Source organism: Lactuca saligna, chromosome 5 (assembly GCF_052625555.1).
Source record: "Lactuca saligna cultivar CGN05327 chromosome 5, ASM5262555v1, whole genome shotgun sequence".
Lineage (NCBI taxonomy): Eukaryota > Viridiplantae > Streptophyta > Magnoliopsida > Asterales > Asteraceae > Lactuca > Lactuca saligna.
This window is the reverse complement of record NC_136421.1, coordinates 232,199,050-232,208,334: the sequence shown is the minus strand read 5'-3', so window position 1 is coordinate 232,208,334 and position 9,285 is coordinate 232,199,050. Positions and strand designations below refer to the sequence as shown.

General features: G+C 32.4%; 1 pseudogene; it reads left to right on the top strand.

Moving 5' to 3' along the window:
* Positions 1-2,861: 2,861 nt before the first annotated feature.
* LOC145046367 (isoamylase 1, chloroplastic-like) lies at positions 2,862-8,929 on the top strand (annotated as a pseudogene).
* Positions 8,930-9,285: the final 356 nt, after the last annotated feature.

The window sequence follows — 9,285 nt, the reverse complement described above, 5'->3', positions numbered from 1 at the left end:
GTTTCAAAAGATGTTTTGTTTCCGAATTAACTACTGGTTACCAAAGGAAATGGTGATAATGTAGCCTCTGAATTAAACAAGTTGGTAAATGAAGACAATGTGAATGTGAAGCAAGAAGGATTTTATTCGAATCAAAACACAGTCGAAAAATGGTTTTAAAAAAAAACCTTAAAATTTTTCAACATCAAAATAAAACAAAATGTGTTTGAAATGTGAAAACAAAAAAAAAATTGTTGTTGATAATAAAAACAAATAAAAACATGTTGATTCTTTACCTATTAATCCAAAACATCAAAAGGTGAAAACACAATCTTTCAAAGAGAAGTAGAGAATTTGGCTTCTGATAAAGGAATTTCGAAATCAAAAGCACAAAATAAAGATTATTGGAAAAATGAAAAATCTTTTCACAAACAAATGGTTTTTAAACAAAAATCTCGTGAAATAACATAAAAGTTCTCACAAAATGCAAACAATTTTCAAAATAAACAATTTCAAAAACAAAATGATTTTCAAGAAGTCAAAATTTGCCCAAAATAACTTTCGACAAAATGGTTTACAAAGAAATGCTCAAGAGCATGGACAAAAGAGTTTTGGTCAAAGTCATGGACAAATAAATTTTGGTCAAAATCAAAAGGTTTTTCAACAAATTGGTGTTGGTTATCAAAACAGGTATCAAAATCGTTTTCCAAATCACTCACAAAGATCATTTCCCAACAGAGAATTTTAGAAATTGGAAGTTAAAGGCAGGAAGAGTGATCCTTTTAAACCTAAAAACCCAAATTTTCCAAATCTAAGCTTCATTCACAAAATGTAGAAGTGATGTAAAGAACATAAATCATTGGGTTGATAGGAAAGGAAAACAATCACGAAACTATTCTCAGGAGAAAATACAAAATTCTTACGAGAAGTACTTAAATGATTCAATGAATGAAAGTACTTCATCTCAAGAGTCTACACCAATGATGCGAAAGTGGAAAGAAATTCCAAATAAGAAAATTGATGTTTCTAAAAAAAGGATGAAAAAGTGAAAATCAAAGTTGAACCTTCCCTATTGCATGATTATATTTCGTTGACTAAAGCAAATGAAGTTGACTTAATTAACAGTTTCAAATCCAAAGTTTCTAATTGAGTTTAAGATTCTTCATTGCACAATGTGTTTCAAATTAGTGTCCAAGGACCCAAAAGGTCTTGGGGCCTATATTCTTCTAATAGATTTCAAGTAATATGTGACTAGAAAGGTGATGAGAATTGGTATATCAATAGTAGATGCTCGCGTCACATGACTGGGAGGAAAGAAAATTTTGAGAGATTTTCAAAAGTTGGAAAATGTCAGAGTTTTCAAGTATTGAAACAACCAGAAATCTAAAGTCAAAGGTTATGGAAAAGTGACAAATGGGAAATTCACCGTGAATCGAGTTTATTAGGTTGAAGGTTTAAAGTAAAATATGATTAGTGTTTCGCAACTAGTTGGTGGAACAGGTAATCAGGTTCTTTTTGACTTGGAATGAAGTATAATCTCCAACAAGGAAACAAAGGAGATTCAGTTGATTTTAAAACGAAAGGGGGTCATGTTCATTCTTTACATGAAACCCATTATGGGCATTTCCTTAATGTGTTTCCTATTAAAAGCATCTTCGGATCTCATCTGGTTATTGCATAGACGTCTTTCTCATCTCAACTTCAAAAATCTAAACAAACTTATTGTTAATGATCTTGTTCGTGGTTTAACTATTTTGAAATTTGATAATGATTCGTTAGGTGTTGCATGTGAATAGGGAAAACAACATCGCCAGGGTCATCCGATCATAATTGATTCAAAAATCATTGAACCTTTAGAACTTCTTCATATTGACTTGTGTGGACCTTCGACTGTTGAGTCTCTCAATAAGAAAAAGTACATACTAGTTATTGTTGATGATTTTTCAAGGTTTGCTTGGGTTTTATTTCTTCGAAAGAAGTCAGAAACTGCTCAAGTGATGATTGATTTTATCAAGAACATTAAATTGAGCTTAAAAAGGAAAGTTCGAAAGATAAAGAGTGATAATGGAACGATGTTCAAAAATTGAATTTTAGATTCATTTTTTACTAAACTGGGCATCTCTCATAATTTTCCGTTCCCATACACACCACAAAAAAATGGTTTATCGAAAGGAGGAATCATTCATTGTGTGAAGCGGCGAGAACGAAGCCCACTTATGCGAACTTGCCCCAATACTTTTGGGTAGAGACGGTTTCGACTGCTTTCTTTACGCAAAATCGTTCTTTCATTCATCATCATTTTAACAGAACACCTTAGGAAATTACAAAAAAAAAAAAAGGAAACATAATGTTAAATTTTTCCATATTTAAGATGCAAATGTTTCATCATGAATCTCAAGGATAATCTTTCTAGATTTCAGTCGAAAGCTGATGAGGGAATTTTCATGGGATATTCTTAACATTTTGTAGCCTATAAGGTGTTAAACAAGCAAGCAAGGAAGCTAGAAGAAACTTTTAATCTCACATTTGTTGATCATTATGGCAAGAGAGTTGAACAATCATTCATTTAAAAACCAATTATTATTGAACCAAATATTGAATCTGAGCAAATGCATAATTTTGATATTGATCTTGATATAATTCTTGGCATTCCAGAGGGCTATCAATGCTGAAATCAATGTTAAAGATAATTGTATCCTAGAAGTATCGAAACATTCTAATGATTTGACAGCCACAATTGAAGAAAACAAAGCATATTCTTCATCGACTTCAAGAGTAAATATCGAAAGAGTATATGTTTCAACTGATGGTCAAGTGGAGGCGAATCACTTGATATCTTCGACTCAAACCCAAAGACAAAATTTTTATGTGGAGGGGGGCATATGACAATTGATGCTCATGATAATGGGCATATTCGTAATTATCTTGGTGTCGAGGGGGATCATCACACCATAATTCCATTGGTCAAGGGGGAGACAAGCAGATCAAATCATGATGAAGGTAATGATGAAAAATGATTTTCATGATGTAACTATTAATATCTCTATTATAGGAGAATTTTTAGATGTTGAATACATATTTGAGGATGCTCCTTTAGACTTTGATCCTGCAGATATCCCGAGGGACAAATGGAAAAGAAATCATCCGAAAGAAAAGATTCTTGGTGATCCAAACTCTCGTGTCTTGACACGAGCCTAGATTCAAGCCAAAAATGAGGTGTTGAATGTTCATCAAAAATTGTGTATGTTTAATATTTTTATTTTGAAATTAGAACTAAAAATAGTGAAGACTAAATTTGAACATCCTGATTGGGTTGTTGCTATGCAATCTGAACTTGCTGAATTTGAACGAATAAGGTTTGGAGATTGGTTCCTTAACCTGAAGATGTTTCGATAATTTTTCTGAAATGGATTTTTAAGAATAAAATAGACAAAGAAGGAAATATTGTTAGAAACAAGGTGATACTTATTGTAAAAGATTATTCTTAATAAGAAAGTATTGACCGTGAGGAAACTTTTGCCCCTATCGCAAGACTCGAGGTGGTACAAATTTTCTAACTTATGCAGCTCACAAGGATTTCGACATCTACCAGATGGATGTCAAATATAAATTCCTTAATGGTGTTATCGAAGACACGGTGTATCTAGAACAATCACTAGGTTTCTTTAATGATAAATATCCTGATCACTATTATATATTAGACAAAATAGTATATGGGTTGAAACAAACACCGCATGCCTGGTATGTAACTCTCAAATTTTTTTTGAAAGTCGCTAAATTTAAACAATGATCCATTAATCCTAATTTAATTTGAAAGAAAGTTTGGGATCATTTGATGCTTGTTCAAATTTATGTCGATGACATTGTCTTTGGTTCGACTGATCCTTCAATGTCTAAGGAATTTGAGGAATTAATGAAAAGTCTATTTGAAATGAGCATGATGGGTAAAATTAATAACTTTTTGGGTTTAAATATTCATTAAATCAGGGAAGGAATCTTTATCAATCAAGATAAATATACTTGAAACTTGCTTGAAAGGTTTGGCATGATGGATAACACGAAAGTCAAAGTACCAATGGTTGTTCGCACACACTTAAGTCCTTCATTCCTGTTGTGGATCTCATGACGTATAGGAGTACGATTGGTTTGCTTTTGTATTTAACTGCAATCCAACCTAATATTATCTTTGTTGTATGGAATTGTGCTAGGTACCAATCGAATCATGGAGACCCCCATCTTACTGCAGTCAAGAATATCTTTCGATACCTCAAAGGTACAATTTCATTAAGATTGTGGTATCCTTCGAATACAATACTTTTTTCCAAGCATTTTTTGATGTGGACCTGGGTGGATGTCAATTTCTGGACGGGAAACTTGTAAGTTGGCAATCAAAAAAGCAAACTTGTGTTTCTATTTCAACAGTTGAGGCAAAATATATAGCTAATGTTGATTGCACATCACAACTGATTTGGATTTAAAGCCAATTGCGTGATTATGCATTCAACATGAAGAAACTACCTTTATATTGTGATTCTCAAAGTGCAATTCACATTTTTCACAATCTAGTCCAACATTCGAAAACAAAACATATTGCTCTTTGTTATCATTTTATCAAAGACCATGTTGAAGATGGGGACATTGAATTTCATTTTATCAAAACAACATATCAGCTTGCTAACATTTTCACAAAACTTTTAGATGGAAATTCATTCTTAAGGATTTTGAATGAATTGGGAATGATGGAAGCATTCTCTATTCCTCATTCTTCTTAAATATGACTTGGACTTATGTTTTACCTTACTTTTAATTGTTTTTATTACTTTCGATTAGTAGGTATAATTTTTGTGTGTTTTATTCAGCTTTGATTGTTTGTGTTTTGTTTAGAGGTTATTGTTCATGTTAAGCGTCCGACTGCCTTTGCATTCAACTTACTTCTGAATCGTTCAGTACAACATTCAAATTCACAACAAGTGGAAGTCTTTCGACGCACAATCTATTCTTGAAGACTGTTAGATTTTGGATCGAATGTATCTAGGTAACGTTTTAAGTTCTTTTATTTTTGTTTTTATCTTGCTTTCTAAAAATAAAAAATCCAAAAAGATTTTCTTATTTTTGTCTTTATTGTTTCTAAAGCATCAAAATCCAAAAATATTTTCTTATTTTTGTTTTTGGTTTTTCTAAAAATCAAAAATCCAAAAAGATTTTCTTATTTTTGTTTGCGCTTTTCCTAAAAAACAAAAATCCAAAAAGATTTTCTTAAATTTGTTTTTACTTTGATAAATACAAAAAATACAAAAATATTTTCATTGGAATCTCATTGTAACAACATAATGCTCTTTCCACTACTAGAAAACAGTCTTTTAATGATTTGCAAACAATGACACTCGATGATTTACAATACACATTTTTTGTGCGGCCTAAAAAGGATGTCGAATTTCCTAATTTTGAAGGATAGAGGATGCGCGTTTATGCGCGCCCTAAAATTTGTGTCCAACAAAAAAAACTACAAACACGGAGGGCACCTAAATTAAATGGGTGTTGTGCATATATGTTGCTTTATAAAATGTTATTACGCGCTCCCTCCTTAATAACTAAGGGGCCGGCGGGAAACAAAATCCCCAAATTTTTTGAAGACTTGTTCATTCTCTCCGCTCCAACAATCGACGACTTTCATTATCTATCTCCCTTCTCTCTGAAACCCTAGCAGCCACCACTACCAGAAATATGGTTTTATGTTGGATTAAAAGGTATATATCACTCTTCTCGAAAGGACTATGAATAAGGAAGAGTGGGTAAGGAAATTCACTCGATCTTCTGCCACTCTCGTGTTCTCAACGCATAAGATACATACAATCCTCGAAGAAAATTTCAAGTTTTTGAATAAGAAACTGAGTTGCTTTCTTCTCTGTCTCCGATGATGTGAAAAACCCTCAAAAGCCATTGTGATTTCAAAACAAACCCCTACCCCCTAATCGTCCTTAAGTTTATAAGGCACATCAATCTCACATCCTTCATCTCTTTTTCTTTCCCTCTCTCACATACACACTTAAACCCTAACTGTCTTATTTCTTATGAAGATGCTTGAAACTCGAGGGCGAGCACAAGTTGGAGTTGTGAATTCGTCTCATCTATTCCAAATTTGTAGATATGAACTCTCATCCGAAACAACACACCATTCCTTGTTCTAACATGAAATGTACAATTTGGATTTTATAATGCAAAAATATTTGTTCGTCAAAGGACACGAGTCAAATATTACCGCGGTCAGTTTTTTTTTAAAAAAAAAAGTGTTGTGCTGATTTCCTCAGACTAAAGCAACTATTTTACATTTAACAGAAGAAAAAAGATGGCTACTCAAGAGAAACACTTCTTACAGGGAGAATTGGTAAAGTCATTCGTTTATCAAAAGTGTTGTGTTGGTAAATTCATTCGTTTTCCCTAAGGATTTGCTTGTTAATGTTTTTTTAGTTTCTTTGTGTTCATTTTTAATTACTATCATTTGTTTTTCCTTTCAGCAACATGAAAGGTCAATACTAGTTAGTGTTGTTAATGTTATTCTTTATGGTATAGGAACTTGGTGTGAACTGCATAGAGTTAATGCCATGCCATGAGTTCAATGAGCTGGAGTACTTCAGCTACAATCCTGTCTTGGGTTACTACAAGTATTTCAAGTTCTGCCTTCCTTCTTTAGTGTATTATGTGCTTTATGAGATCTACTTTGCTTAGAAATGTTGTTTTAAAAGTATTAATTCATCCTATGGATTGTCAAATTCTTATATAGGTTAAATTATTGGGGGTATTCAACTATCAATTACTTCTCACCTAAGTTGAGATATGCATCTGTTGGTGGTCGTAATGGTGGCCTTGATGCAATAAATGAGTTCAAACAACTTATTAAAGAGGCACACAAACGTGGAATCGAGGTGAGATTTAAATTATTTCCCTAATTTTGACAACTCCTTTTTCTAATTCACATCTTTACATGTGCTCATGGATGTGATTTTCAATCACACTACTGAAGGGAATGAAAATGGTCCCATTTTGTCTTTTCAGGGTGTTGATAATAGTGTTTTTTATATGCTTGCACCTAAGGTATAGTAACAGGCTAATAGCAGCATTGATGCACTTCTTTTTCACTCATGAAGTTGAAGGGGTATGATGGTCATTTTCTCTCTTTAAGGTACCATTTATTTTATGATCTTGTAAGGAGAGTTCTACAACTATTCAGGATGTGGAAACACCTTCAACTGCAACCATCCTATAGTGCGCCAATTCATAGTAGATTCCTTGAGGTATATAAGTTGCTACTTACCTATCCCATGTAATCTGTTTTTATTTTAAGAGTGAATTACAATTTTGCTCCATGAGTTTAGCACTTACTTAGTTTTGGCCCCTAAAGCAATTTCTTTGGAAGACATTCCCTTATTTTATTGTTTCATAATGATTTTGATATCTGGAGCATTTAATCTAACACCCAATTGTTGATATTTTTTCAACTGACCATCTTGCCCGTGGACCAAAACTGCAAATTTGTAGTTTTTTGTTAGTTTATACTTTATAGTAAGGTTTATAACATTTTATTTGTGCATATGATTTATAAAAGTTCTTGGTCTATATTGTGTATTAAATTAATTTGTTAATATAGCAATTTTGAATTATTTATATGTTAATATATCTTGCTATTTTAAAATATATGTTACATTGCTAACAACGTTATATCTTGACAACAAGCAGTAAAGATACAATTATAAATTCAAATTGAATGGGGTTCATAGTCAAGCCCAAATTCATTATGAACATCAAAATAAGGACCAAAAATGCTAACAGATCCCTTTAAGGACCAAAACTGAAAAAGAGTGCTAAACTCAGGGACCAAAATTTTAATTTACAATCATACATGTGTTCCTGATTCTTGGTCAATTAAGTTTTGTTTTATGAAACCTTCCTACAGATATTGGGTAACAGAGATGAATGTAGATGGATTACGGTTTGATCTTGCCTCTATCATGACAAGAGGCAGCAGGTTATCAGTTATCTAGTCTACCAAATATTTGATATTCTAATTCTTATCTTAACAATATTTGGAAAAAAAACATGCATTTGTACTTTTTTTATCTTTTTTATTTCAGCATTTTTGATGCAGTAAATGTATATGGAAATTAAGTAGAAGATGATTTACTGACAACTGGCTCATCTCTCACCAACCCACCATTAATTGACATGATTAGCAATGACCTAATACTTCGAGGAGTGAAGGTAATTAAATTGATTATCAATTAAACTTATCTTTTAAATTATTAATTTTAACTTTTTAAATAAATAGCAATTATCCTTTCCAGCTTATAGCTGAAGCATGGGACTGTGGAGGCCTTTACCAAGTTGGTGTGTTTCCTCACTAGGGTATTTGGTCAGAATGGAATGGAAAGGTCTATTTTTTTGGCTCATTTATTTTCTTAAATAAGTGTTATTTCTTTTCAATAATTTATAATACTTATTAGCCTATAAAAAAGAATGTAATTATTTTAGTATCGGGATACAGTAAGGCAGTTCATTAAGGGTACAGATGGATTTTCTGGTGTTTTTGCTGAATGGCTTTGTGGGAGCCCTAATCTATACCAGGTACCCTAATCTGTTTATTATCTTCTTTTTATAATTCTTATTGGATTTTGTTATTTTTTAATCACTTTTTCATGTTATATGTATGCATCAGGAAGGTGGTAGAAAACCATGGAATAGTATATACTTCATATGTGCACATGATGGCTTTACACTGGCTGACTTAGTTATGCATAGTGACAAACATTACCTTGCAAATGGTGTAGACAACAAAGATGTAGAAAGTCACAATAATAGCTGGAATTGCGGGCAGGTAATTATATTTATATTGTAAATGTAGTGTATGCACAAGAATAATCCAATATTTTCTTTATAAAATGAATTGCAGTCTTAAGACCCAAAGACTGAAATGTACAACTATTTTTCCATACTTATAATAGTGTGTGCAGTTTTAAATAAATAAAACCCATTTAAATATACAATCCCCCATAAACCATGTGTGTTGTTATTTCCCTATGTGAGTTATTATAACCATACTATTGACATAGTAACCTGTTACGACGTTCTTCAGGCGTCGGAATGGTATGACATTTGTCACCCCAGACATGTCGGTCTAGCTATTGCATGCAGCTAAGGTGTGGGTTGTCAATCCCAATATAGATCTATATACAAGTATCACGGTCTCCCTACAAGATACTCTAGTTATAACTATAGGATTGTAATCAGTACTCTAACAGTACAATGAAGTAG